We start from the raw sequence: 13,271 nt of genomic DNA on the forward strand, positions 1-13,271 counted from the left end.
AAGGGTGTCCCTGTGAGGGAGGTGGGACAGGTGCATTGATTTCGATATTTTAGAGTTGCGGGGGTGGGGACCCAAAACACATTACCTGGTATCAGGCTGGTGCTACTCAAACATTAGGGCTTACTTGAGCTCCCACTGCTCGCTACCCACCAGACAGGACTAGGGTCTGGTTCTTAAAACTCCAAGACAATCCTCTTTCTATTACACCACGCTGCCTCTCCAAGAGTCCAGGTCCAGGCCATTAGCTGTTATTGATGGGAGAAACAATTAGAAAAAAATCTGCCCGTATAGGAATATTTTGCCATTAAATGGAGATGCCATACCTCACCAGAAAGAACTCTGGATGTGGAGTGAAGATTAGTGCGGTTGAGTCCTAGCTAAAGCGATCACTAGCCATGTGACCTTGAGCGAGGCACTCACAGACATTCATAGACTCGGTTTTCTCAATTACAAAATTAAGAATTGTAGTGATAAACAAATGAAATAAAACAAGTGAAAGGGCTTTGTAAATACTCTGATGGTGTACAAAGGTAAGGTATTATTATGATGATTATGCTGTGGTTCTGGCCTCAAATAAAATAATCATTAATATCTACATTCTCTACAAACTCTCCCCACCCTGCTCCTTGGTTTCCCATCATCTGTCTCCCGTAGGACAGGAAATGTGGCCCCCAACAGGAAAGGGCTCAGAGAAGCTAGAGCTTCAGCCAGGAAACAACCATCTTGCCCCAACCTTCATTTCACCAGATAAATGATGCAGCCAAATGGTAGATACAGCCGAATGGGAATGAAGGCGTCCATTTCAGCCTCAAATCAAGGAACAAAGTAGCTCTAAGGCCTTAAGGGCCTTAAGAGAAGTGGAGATTTAGTATTACCAGGTTAATTATAATCAGTGAAGACACCCAAAGCAAATCAAAGCAGAACTGGTGGGGCCTGCACTGTAGGCTCAATAGATGTGGTCCCCACCCCCTCCACACATACACTTAATAATGCATTTTTAAGTTCATAAGTTGATTAGCTTAAACAAATAATTTCCAAATCTTCTCTTTTCCTTGGTGCTCCTCAGGCCAAAGACTTTTAAAAGTGAATGTGTGGGGTGCATGGCAGGGTGCGAGTGGTCAAGTAAAAAAGAGGTTCCCAAAGCAAAGTAAAATGATCAGCATTATGTCCCCGTTGCTGGCAATAGATTTGAGGTTGGTGAGTACAGCAAGAGGGCCTCAGACAACAGCCTCAGACAACAGCAAAGCCACTGCAGCCTTAGTGGCTTGCCATCCTCCGCAATACTCACACACATCCTTCAAACCAGGTGAGGGAGACATACCAGGCAAGTCTCAACTGCCATATCTAGAGTCCTTCCAAAGGAGAGAAGATACCCCACAGCTTAGAGGTAGAACCTCTAGGCTTATGGCTAAGGAGGGGGTCAGGGAGGAGGAGGAAGACATTAATCTAGCAGGGCTTCCTTCTAGTCCAAATGACCTTCTGGCTTCCTCAGTATAGATAAATATATAATAAATTATATCAATATATCTGCACATAAAGATTTTTTTCAAATTCCTGCTATTCATTTCACATTCTGTTTACAAAGCCCTGAACCCCCCTGGAACTGCTGGGCACCTCCCCTAGTCCCTTCTAGGCTGAGGCGATGCCTTTGAAGTCCCCAACACGGACTCAGGGTTGGAACTGCTAAGAAACACCCTGAGACTGAAAGCAAGTCTGCCGGCAGCTTCAGCTCCTTCTCAAGCTGCTCTCCTCGGAGCTAATGTAAAGTCATCAGAGTTTCAATGTGGACCGCAGGCTTCTCAGCCCTTCAGTCCTGGGGATGGCCTGGGATGTAAACATGTACGAGGATTTATTCCTTCGGCCAGACAGGGAGTCGTTAGGGTAAAGGGTAAGGGTCAAGGGGCTGGGTCTGATGACTGAGGAGCCCGGGGACAGCAGGCAGAAGCCGAGTAGTCCTCGAGCCAGGTTTTCACCCCCGAGTCCTGCAGGCATCCCCCTTTACAGACCTTTCGTCGTCCTCCTCCTCTTTCCTCCCTCGGGCCTCTCAATCCGCGCCCCCCCCCCCGCCCCGCAAGATGCCTCCACTCCCAGGCCGGGGGCTGCCTTTTGAGGAAGGCCCAGGAGGGCTGCAGCCCAGGAGGTTGCCACGAAGGGTGAACCTCCCGGGAGACGCGAGGCGAGGCAGCGAGCCCCGGCATTTTCCCTTCCCCAGCACCTGTCCCACTTCGGCGCCGGGGCTGGGGCTGCGCTCGTGGGCTGCCTCGGTGCCCGAGCGCCTGAGCCAGACACCGAGGTCGCCCGGGTTAGGGAAGTGGGGGGCCGAGAGAGGGGCGGGGCGTCCGGCGAGGGCGCCCCCCCACCCCGCATGCAAGACCCTACACCGCCCCATACACTGAGTCTCAACGGTGAGAGGGAAGCACACAGAAAGCACGAGCGAAATCGCTCGCTCTCCGACCCTGAGCGGCGTTGCTCGCCCCCGCCCCCTTCCTGGAGCCGGGGGCTGGCAGGGGAAGGTGGCTCTGTTCTTCCCCCGTGGCCAGTGCGGGGTCTGCGGCTGCCCGGCGAGGTTCCGGCTTCCCCGGGGCTGGCAGGGGGAGCCCCGAGAACTGCAGGCCCGCCCCCCCTTCCTCCTCCTCCTCCTCCTTCCCCTCCTCCCCCACGTGTCCTCCCGGAGCCCAGCGGCCTGATCCCAGCACCCCCCGCCACCTCCCTCCTCCTCCCGCTTCGTTCGCTTCCCCGGCGGCGTGGAGAAGAGCAAAGTTGCGACAGCGGTCGGGGGCTCTGCCCAGGTGAAGGGGGCGCGGTGGGGGGTGAGGGGGGGACGGTGCGGCCCTGTGGCGGGGGCGGAGGGAAGATAAAGAAACTTGCTTTCCACAGCCCCCACCCTGCGCGGGTTCGGATCTTGCGTGGACTGAGCCCTCGTGGCGAGACGCGGCAACGCCGCGGGGACCGAGGCCGGCACCGGGACCTAGACCCAGACTGCCCGCCTGGGCCGATCGGCGGTCTCAGGCATTGGGCCAGGCCAGCACCCAGGCAAGGGCGGGGTGGGTGGCCGTACACCGGACCGAACTGGGGACTCCGGTGGCCTGGGTGCGGGCCGAACCCGGACCGGGCCGAGTTGGGTGGTGAAGTAGGACGTGGATTCGGGGGCGGGGCGCCGCGGGAGGGGGAAACCAGGCCCGGCCGGACCAGCCTGGGCGTGGGGGTGGGGGGCGAGTTCGGGGCACTTGCTGGGCTCGGGACCGAGCGGTAGGGCGGGGCGCCGCTAGGGGCTGGGCCGGACCCGCGGGGAGAGGGCGAGAGGAGGGGGAACCGGGGGTGGAGTAGGGGCGTGGAGTTGCGAGCGGGGTCTGGCCTCGGCCGGGGGCGAAGGTAGATCCGCGGGGCCGCCAGCGGAGGGAGGGAGGCCCGCGGCAGCGTAGCGGCGGGGAAGGCCAGCTTCCGCGGAGTTTGTGCCCGGGCTTCTCGGGCTCCGGCCGCCTCATGCGCACAAATGGGGCTAGGGGACTGACTGGTAAGCAACTACGAGTGTTAGACGGTGTCCAGCGGCGATTCAGGGAAAATCGAGGAAAGACACAGTCTGCAATTATGCCGAATCTCCCACCCATTTCTTAGCATCTGGATTGTGCTCTCAGGGGTCCGCGGACCCCCCCCCCCCACAACCCTTTGACTCTCCAGCACTCCCACTACCTTTTCCCCCTCACTCGGCCATCTGACTGTCTTAGGGATGTGTTTGGGGGTGGGCGACGGCTGAGGGGTATACTTTCTCTCTCGCCACGGCAGCCTAATTCGTACCTTATTCCTACACGTAGCGTCGCTTCGAGTCTTGTGGACATTAAGATTTAGATAATCTACTGCCCACTACCCCCACCACCACAAACACCAAGTAATTTTATGGCTTTTAAGGAATGGGACGAACCCCTGGATTCCATGCCTGGGGTGAGGTTTGAGGATTGGGATTCACCGCCCCCCCTCAGCTCACTTCCACTATCAACTCCTTTCCTTGTGAGCTATTTCCACGGGGATCCGAACTTGGGTGGGGGGAACGGGAGTATTAATGTGCTTCTCTATTTCTACACAGGGTCGGTGTGCCAAGGACGGCTAGTCTCGGAGGGAAAGTAGCCACCAGTCCAACTCGTGTCGCCCCCACTACTACCTCGGTGAGAGGGGCAACGATAAGGATACTGGTGGGTAGGGGGCCCTCATAAGGGAGGTGGCTGGTTAGTTGTTCCCGAAGGGACTCTCTTTCTTGGCGGGGAGGGATACACGAGCCTAGGCTTCAGGGGAAGGATTCCTGGGAGGGAGATGGGGGTGGCGACGACGGCGGGGGGGGCGGTGGCGGGAAAAATGGGGGAGTCACGCCCTGCCAGCAAGGGGAGCCTCCCTCGGGCCCTTAGAAGAGGACTCAGTGCTTCTGCTCTGTGATGCCCAGAGGGAAGATCTGGGGTCTCTGGATTTGCACACTGCATGGGGCACCCGTGGCCTGAGAAAGTCAAGTCGGGCATAAGGTGGAGAGCGTTGGAAGAAAGAGAGAGAACCCCCAGGCCTTGGTGCATTGATCTTTTCCTTTCCTCAACCTCCCCCTTCGAGGGGCGTCGAAGGGGGGGGCGTGGGGCTGTTGCAGCCCCTCAGATTGAGCTCCTCCGCCTTTCCTGGGAGTCTAGCTTTTTGCCCGGCTTGCTGCAGCCACCGCTGCCTCCCTCTCCGGAATCCGCTCGGTCCTCGCAGCGATCCCCTCCTCCACCCCTCCCCTCCCAGTGTCACCGGGGCTGCTTGGCTCTGCCCCCTTCGCCGCCGCTTGCTCCCTGCTTTCGTCCCTCCCTCCCTCCCTCTCTCGCTCACTCCCTCCCTTCTCCTCCCCCCAATTTGTCCCCCCAGGCGGCATTCTGGGAGTTGTAGTCCCGTGAAGCCAGGGCTGGCGACGTCCGCGGACTCCGCCGGACTCCACTTCCCGTCGAGCCCTGCGACCGGCACCCACTCCACCAGGCTTCGTTCGCACACACAGACACACACACACACCGCTCTCCCCCTCACTCTTTCGCTCGCCGCGGTTGCTGCCAGTGTGTGGCTCTGTCTCCTCCGCTTTGCTGAGCCCTCCCTTCTTCCTCTCAGTTCCTAGAGTCCGACCGCCGCCGCCGCGGAGAGAGACGAGAAGGAGGTCGGTGGCGATAAGAGGCGGAGGGGGGCATCGGATCCGGGCAGTATGAGGCGGGTGGCGGTACTGAGTGGGTAAGAGAGAGCCCGGGTGGCGGCCTTAGCTTCTCCGCGGAGCCGACCCGAGAACAGGTGCGTCTTTTTTTCCTCTCCCTCAGCCCCTCCACCCCTTTTGGCTCCCTGGCTTTCTCGTATCCCCCCCCCCCGCTTCTTTCCATCTTAAGCCTTTCCTCAACCCTGTCCCTTCTTCGCCCCGCGGCCGCTCAGCTACCCCCCGGGGGCGCCGTCCTCTTCGTGTCCCCGGACGTAGCGCTCCCTGGGCTTGCTCGGTTCTCGCCCCTCCCTTCGGGACTGCTCCTCTCCACTTCCCACCTTCGTACCCCATTCCTGCCCTACCCTACCCCCACCTCACCCCTTTCTCTCAGCCAGGTGAGACTTGTTCGCTTGGATTCGAAAGAGTCTTCTTCCCGGCTGGGCGGGGGTCTCCATGGAAACGGGGGTCTGGTTGATCCTAGGGGGGAAACCATTGGAATTACCCCACTCCTCAGAAAAGGAGGTGGAGGCTACGGTTTTGTTAACTACCTGGCCCCAATCCCCCGATTGAGGGACCCGACGATCGGAAGGGAGGATGGCCAGCAGGGCAGGGCGATAAAGGTCTTGTGTTTTTTTTTTTGTGGGGGGGGTTACTGTCCGTGATGAAGTCTTGAAGAGACCGGTAGAAAATACCCTCCAACCTCAGAGGGGAGGTGCGACGGGTGCTCTTCAAGACTGCGTTCTCCCAGGTGTTGGGGTGCAGGAACCGTAGGGTAAGGGGTACACCTGGGTGGTGGCGGGGCCTGGGTTCAGGAGTGGGAGAGCTGTGATGGGGGCAGGGGCAATTATCCGAGTCCCTGGAAAAAAGGCGGGGGATGACTTAGGAGCGCCCTGGCTCCGCTGCCCTCGCTCTACAGGCGGGGGCCGCCGGGCCGGGCGCGGCGGGGTGGGGGCTTAAATTGAAGGGGGATGAGATCGGGGGCAATTCCCTCTAGCCTCGGCAAGCCAGGGGGGAAATCCGGCGTGCAAGCTCTGCACCCGCTTCGCGCCAGGCCTGGAGGCAAGGGGTTTGAGAGCAGAGCCGAGGGCTGGAAGGAGGGAGGCTCCGGTTACGGGGCCGGGTTTCGGGATCAGGGGCAATCCCCTCAGCCCTTGGAGAAGGAGGGCGAGGGACGGCCGCGAACCCCAGGGCTCCCCCACCCCGGTCTTTAGGGCGTGAGGAATGGACAGCAGGCCCAGCGGAGCTGGATTCGAGCGGATCGCGGCTGGGGCGTGGGGGGGCTTAGTGGTGGGCTTCGGGGGGAGCAGTCCGGCGGCTGGGCAGGCGGGGCGTGGGGCTCCGGCGGGCGGCGGGGCGGGGCCGGGGCGGTGCTACTGCCGCCGCCGCCGCCGCCGCCGCGCTGCTCCTCCTGCTGGGGCCGCCGCAGCCGTTGCCGCCGCCGCCGCCGCCGCCACCGCTGCCGCCGCCTCTGGGCGGGGAACGGAGGCCAAAGGGAGTCCCGTGCCGGGGCAGAGGGCGCAGGCTGCGCACGGTGGGGAGGGGGCAGTCCTGGGGGCGGGAGCAGGCGGGGGGGGTGGAGCCCCGACGGGGGGCGGTACGAACCGGGACGAAGACGACGGAGAGCCCCGGGGGCCGGTGCATGGAGGACGAGGTACGAGGATAAGGAAGGGGGTGGGTGGGTCCCGCGACGGGCCTCGTGGGCTTGGCTCTTCGAGGTTCTTCTTCGGGACAGAGCCCTGCAGGGGCACCCAGTAGCCCGGGAAGGGATTGGGAGGTGAACTGGACGGTGGAGGGGGCCTTCCTTGCTAGGGTCCCGCGGAGAGGAAGGCTGGGCCAGAGGGACGTCCGGGGCAAGGCTGGGAGGAGCTGGCCGCACCTCGGCTGGGGATTTCGCGTTATGGAGGTGCGGGAGATTGTTGTTGGGAAAGATGTGGTTGAGGGGAAAGGCGGGAGGGAAGCACACTGCAAACCCGGGAGGCCAACAGCACAGGCCAGTGGGGGTGCCCTTGTATTCCTCCCGCACCACCTCCTCCCCCAGTGAAAGCAGTATGTTTTTTGTTTTATTGTTTTCAAATTTTAAACGTTGGTTGTAGAGGCTGTCGACGTGGTGATACTAATTCTTGGTGTCTGCCAGAGTAGACAGTAAGGAAAGGAGTCTTTTGGCTAGGACGCATGGAGCTCAGGGTTTAAGATCTCTTTAGGCGTGTGTGGGAGGGGTCGGGTAACTTGTGCGACAGCTGAATACTCTCAAGGCAGTTTGGAGGTCGTCCCTGTGGCACAGACGTGGAATACTATTGCAAAAATCTTTGGTGACACTTCTGGGGATGCAGTTGTAGGTTAGCGTTACTCTGGTAGCCTGGTGGTTCATTCAGAAAGTCTTAGGAGACTTTCTCAAAGTCACCGTGTTGAAATGTTTTTTGGGAAAATGAACGGGGAATGCATTTGGGGTCGAAAATGGATTAGGTTGATAATAAAATTTCAAGGTTGAAGGGACTTTATATGTCATCTAGTTTTCTGTTTGCTTGTCCTACCCTTGAATATTGGGATAGAGGGGGATTTATTTTGGGGGCAGATAGTAGGCAGTACAATGGAGCAGATTTTAGTTTAGTACTAGAGTACTCAAATTGGATGGTGATGTCATCATGTGGTACCAAAGATGACAGTATGTAGGAAAGAAATTTGGAGGATTCCACTGGGGAGTAAATGGGGTAACCCAACCTCAAGAATCATCCAGAGGCTTAGATAGAAGTAAACAGTTGGGGAGGAACCTGTAAAATTTTGATGGAGAAGCAAGTCAGTAGGAAAGACTGGGGGAGCTAGGAGGATCAGGGGGGCTCGGTGACTCAGATTCTGAGAATCTGAAGGTTGATAAAGCTTAGGAGGGACATGTGTTGACTGAGCCAGGTGGATATTGATAGGCAGTCTCATCTTTTGATAGGGTAGCTGAGGCAAGCTGCCCTTGGGGTAGATGTGGGTGGCGAGAGGCGTAGGCCGTGGGCCACAGAGCCTTATTGGAATTGACTTTTAAGAAGACTGACTCTGTAACCAGCTTTGCAGCAAAGGTAGGCATGTTTTCTTTCCATTTCGGCTCAGAGAAGTCATTGATGGAGGGAGGGGAAGGGACTCTGATGTCTGAGTTAAGGAGGACTAGTTCTTTAGAATAGGCCAACAAAGAAAAGACAGCAAATTATTGGGATAAGGCACAGGAAAGCTAAGTTTCTGGCAGGCTCTGTTATTGAAGTCTGGATTGGGCAGAGTGAAGGGGAGTTCAAGAAGAAATGGTGGCTGTACCAAGGGCACTCCTAGATCTGACTGTTTTGATTAACCAAGAGAGGGGAGGGAGGACCCCTTTCTTTCTCAGTGTCATAGACTGTTTTGGGAAGCAAAGGGAGTTCCTCCAAGGATCCCTTTGCGTTAGTCGTGCTGTAGTTCACTACATCAGGGGAAAAAAAAATTGTACAGGTGGCAGAGGATCTCACATGACAAGTCTGGATAATGGGTTTTAGAGGGGTACTTCTTTTAGGGGAACAGAATTATGGGGAAAAAGGACTTGAATACTAGAAAAAAAGGAGGTAAAAAGAAATGTCAGGAAGAGGGTGAGGTTAGCTGGGCAGTGAAGGAGGAAGAAACATGATCATCACCAGTCTCATGTTGGGACCGCCTAAAGAAAAAGTGGAACCTTGAAATCTCCAGGAAATGTTTTCCAAAGTAAGGTTTGAAGAATCTTTAAGGCTCTTTACACTTACATGCTAGAATCACTAAGGTTGAGGCAAGAGAGAAGAGTGATCTTGGATACAAGTAGGGTTGGACAGAAACTGGCATGTTAGGAAGAAATACAAAAATATTTACCCACATGAAAGTGGAGAATCTAGAGATAGTATACAGGAGAAAAAATGCAGAATGTGAGAGAAAGAGGAAGACATGTATTCAGGTGTTACCTAGAGCTGGTGTCGGAGAAGGTAAAATCTTGCCTTTGGTAGTCACTGCCCTGGGAGGGCCCAGGAAGCAGAGGTTATCTGAGATCCAGGGCTTATAAATCTAAGCATTAATTATAAAATCTAGATTAAGTAAGGGTACTAAAAGGGAGAAGGAATTCATGGTCCTAAATAGAATGGCCTTGAAAGACGGAGAAAGTGGGAATACACCAGTTTTTCCAGTCTGCAAGTGGGAGGAATTCTAGATACAGGGAGGTGAATGATGGAAATTCCAAAGTGAAACAGGATAAAGAACAGTGGCCTGAGAACCCTGGACCTGGATTGGAAGGTGGGGTGGGAGCATGGAGGAGAGGTGCTAATCAGGGGTTGTACATCCGGAGTGATTCATTGATTCTAGGCTGAGTTAAGTTTGAGATGGAATAGAAGGGCCACCGTGGGGCTGATGCTGGAGTTGTTTTCCAGCATCAGCCAGCATCTAGGATTGAGAGAGGAGGAGGAGGTCATGGTTGAATTGGGTGAAAAAGTGAACCTTAGAGTGGAACAGAGAAAGCTGGGGAAAGTGGGCATTGTTGATAGGATAAAATAGATGGGAGAAGCCACTGATGATTACATAAGGGGTAGGGAAGACTCTAGACCTTTGAGTTTTTAAAAAGAAGGGAAATGTCACTCTGTTGGAGTTCTAGTCAGGTATGAGTCTATGCTTGCCAGAAGGTTTGGCTTCAGGACAGCCAAAGAGGGAGGTGGTAAGAAGTAATCTACCTTTTAGTCACTAGGATGCTAGTACACTGTTTTTACATAGTCTCACATGCATACTAGGCTTTATTGATCCCAGTTTTTGAATGGTAACCTTTAAAATAATATTAGAAACTGTTCTCTTTCTAAATCCACCCTTTCCCACTGTTCACAACTTAAAAGTGATCTTTTATGATGAAAACTTTCTTATGTGAACTGAAGTTGAATTTTGGTCAAGAGTAAGATTAACTCTTTCTATTCCTATAATTCAAATGTGCTGTTCTGCTTCCCTGTTTTTTTTTTTAAGAAGAAGCCACCCTTTCCCCATAAAACATTTAAAAATGGGTAATTGTTTAAAAAGTGGCTGTAGGCTGCATGTCAAGGTCATTTTTCCCCTGGTTAATGAATGGTAATGAATTTGAAGAGAAATGATTTATTATTTGTAAAATGTGGTAATTTTCAGAGTTATTTGTGGGAGTATATGAGTCAGGATACGTCTTCATTTGGATTTTAAGAAGACCTTAATTAAGCTAAGTGCCCGTGAAGAATTGAGAGTACTGATGGAGCAGGCAAAGCTTTGTGTTTCGGGCTTCTTTATCAACTCTCTGCTAAGAAACAAAATTTGGTTACCTCATTGCTAAGGTATGCCTAGAAATCTTAGTGTTAGTGCCATTTAAGGGTACAGTTGAGTTTTGTTTTAATGCTGGTGTCCAGGGATAGGAGAACAAGCTGATTTTTATTTTTCCAAGTTCTTTAGAGAAGTGTACTGTACGTGACCCTGATCCCTGGGAAGAGTCAATTCACTCTATACCTGGATCCATGACATGCTTTGGTATCTTACGGTGATGAAATTTTACTTGGTTTAACTTGTTCGTACCACATGCAGGTTAGACTCTTTACCATGCGTCAGAATTGCCTGGGGCTTTTGAGACATACAGACCCAGGTTAGAGTCCTTGCTCTTCTACTTCGTAGCTGGGTGGCAGGAAGTGAGTTACAACTTTCTTGAGCCTCAGTTTGCTTATCTATAAAATGGAGTTGACAGTCCCAATTTCATAGGGCTATGAGGATTATGTGAGATATGTATATAGTACCAGGTCCATAGCAGGTGCCCAGTAAATGGTATCATTATGTTATTATCTAGTTTTTCTTACTCAATTGTGTCCTATGACAGTACCTTTTATATTACACTATGATAAACTTGGTGGCAGAATGAAAACTGTCAATAGCTCTTGAGCACTCCCCCTTGTTTCTTGATTCTTTGTGCTCTTTCTCCACATTCCTGTTGTATTGGTACATATTTAGCATTTACAACGTAGTAAGAAGAAATCGCTTGGCTCATCACTGCACTGTTGCATCCACCTTTGAGGTGGAAGTGGCAGCTTCTTTTAACAGCTGTGCTGTAACATGGCTCAGTATTTCAGGGCAGGAACTAAAGAGTGTATATCCATTTGAAACTTCAGTGGACATTTTGGGCCATGCTTAAAGAACAACCCAAGTTTAGTTTACTGGGGTGACATTTCGAAAAAACATTCCTTTCTGAAAAGGGCTGGTGTGTTTAATTATGACTGGTTGGGTTTTCCCACTGTCTCTGACATCTGGAAGTTCTACAAAAGCTGGTATATAGAGCCTGGGCTTGGTATGGCCCTATAACAAGGATACTCATCAGAGATTGGATGGGAGAGAATAACATCTCAAATAGCTCAGATATCACCAAACCAAACCACTGAGCAGAGAAACAAGGTGGGCTGTAAAACAGAGTCCCTCTTTGCAGCTAGAGTGGACTTTGATGCCAATAATCAGTTATGCCAGTAAAGAGAGAGAGTGATAGCAGCTCAGTTTAAAACAGATCAGTTAACATGTATGAATGACCCACAGACATGGACAAAGAGTGGGAACTGACTGCAGGAGTAGGGGGCGGGATGGGCGGAGAAGGGCAGAGGGAGAAAGAATTGGGATTGGGACAACTGTAATGGAATAACAATAGAAAATTATATTTAAAAAACAGACCAGTTAAAAAATTATACAGTTGATACTTGGACAATGCCAGGGTTAGGGGCGCTGATCCTGTACAGTTAATAAAAAATTACATATAACTTTTGACTCCCCCAAAAGTTAGCTATAGTTGTCCCTTGGTATCTGCAGGGGATTGATTCCAGGACTTCCCATGGATACCAAAATCTGCAGATGCTCAGGTCTCTTATATAAAACGGTGTAGAACAATGCATATAGTCCACCTTCTGCACCTGCAGTTTCCCAGTGTCGAGTGGAAAATAATAATTTTTATCCCCGGTTGGTTGAGTCAATGGATATGAAACCCAGGGATATGGAAGGCCAACTATACATTTATTGAAAAAAAACTCACATATAAGGGGACCTGAGCAGTTCAAACCTGTGTTGTTTAAGGGTCAACTATAATAATTTCTGTTTGACTTTAGAAATGGATTATTCTCTACCTGCCCCCCTCCCCAGCAGATTTACCTTCCTATTTATATTCTGCTTAGGCAAATATTAAAATGAGTTTTTCCCTGAGCACACATCTACTGTAAGTGGCAGAAGGCAGTCCATCTGTAAGTCGGCTGAGTTTAAGAATTAGCTGTGGCTAAACAACACTCAGATAATTGGAAGTTGATTTTATTGTTTTTCCCCACCCAACTTTATTTCATTTCTGTGATTGTCTTTATTGTGGAAGTAAGGAAGAGTGAAGGAGAAAGTTTATGAGACAGCAAGGAAAGGGAAAAAATCCATAGACCCAATGCTTTTTACACAGGACTGTAAAAACATTGTTGATTGATTTTGAGAGAGAGAGGGAGAAACATCAACTTGTTGTTACACTTATTTATGCATTCATTGGTTGATTCTTGCATGTGCCCTGACTGAGCGTCAAACCTGCAACCTTAGCATATCACGAATATGCTCTAGTCAATCGAGCTACCTGGCCAGGGTCTATACAGGATTCTTGATTGCCGTTTGATGTGGAGAGGATTTCAGGTTTTTTGTAGTAGTTTAGCAGGTATTTATTTGGTACCTATTGTGTGCTTTGTATTATGCTAGACACTATTGGAAGGACAATTAAAAGAAGTATAAAATATTCTTTTTTGCATTAAGGGACCTGTAGACTGGTAGCAGGTTGAGCCAATATCGTAGTTTGAAATTCTGTGAGCTAATGATGTGTGTGTGTGTGTGTGTGTGTGTGTGTGTGTGTGTGTGTGTCTATACCTTTGTGTAATATATATAAAAAATGAGTTGAGCCCACTGTCTGGGGTGAGAGACTATAAAAAATAGCCTGATGATGGCCTCTCCAAATACTTGTGTGAGAGGTCCAGGAGACTTTAAAAAAAGGCCAAAGTTTAGTGAGAAGAAACCCTCTTTAGATAAAAAATCCCGTATCATGAATACAGTATGTTGAAGTGGAGAT

The 13,271-nt window shown here is 51.9% G+C and overlaps 1 protein-coding gene across 2 annotated transcripts in view; it reads left to right on the forward strand.

Moving 5' to 3' along the window:
* The first annotated feature begins 3,434 nt into the window (after positions 1–3,434).
* The window catches only part of BCORL1 (BCL6 corepressor like 1), a 61,121-nt gene continuing 51,284 nt past the window's right edge, over positions 3,435–13,271 (forward strand). Inside the window, exons 1-3 of one of the 2 annotated variants that reach the window (XM_054577009.1) lie at positions 3,435–3,514; positions 4,082–4,160; positions 5,113–5,286. The gene's annotated coding sequence lies outside the window, so the exon portion shown is untranslated. Of the gene's footprint in view, positions 3,515–4,081; positions 4,161–5,038; positions 5,287–13,271 lie in introns of those variants that run through there. The other variant, XM_054577010.1, reaches the window with a different exon arrangement.

Source organism: Pteronotus mesoamericanus, unplaced genomic scaffold (genome assembly GCF_021234165.1).
Source record: "Pteronotus mesoamericanus isolate MK-2021 breed Mesoamerican mustached bat unplaced genomic scaffold, CSHL_Meso_final contig_40, whole genome shotgun sequence".
NCBI lineage: Eukaryota > Metazoa > Chordata > Mammalia > Chiroptera > Mormoopidae > Pteronotus > Pteronotus mesoamericanus.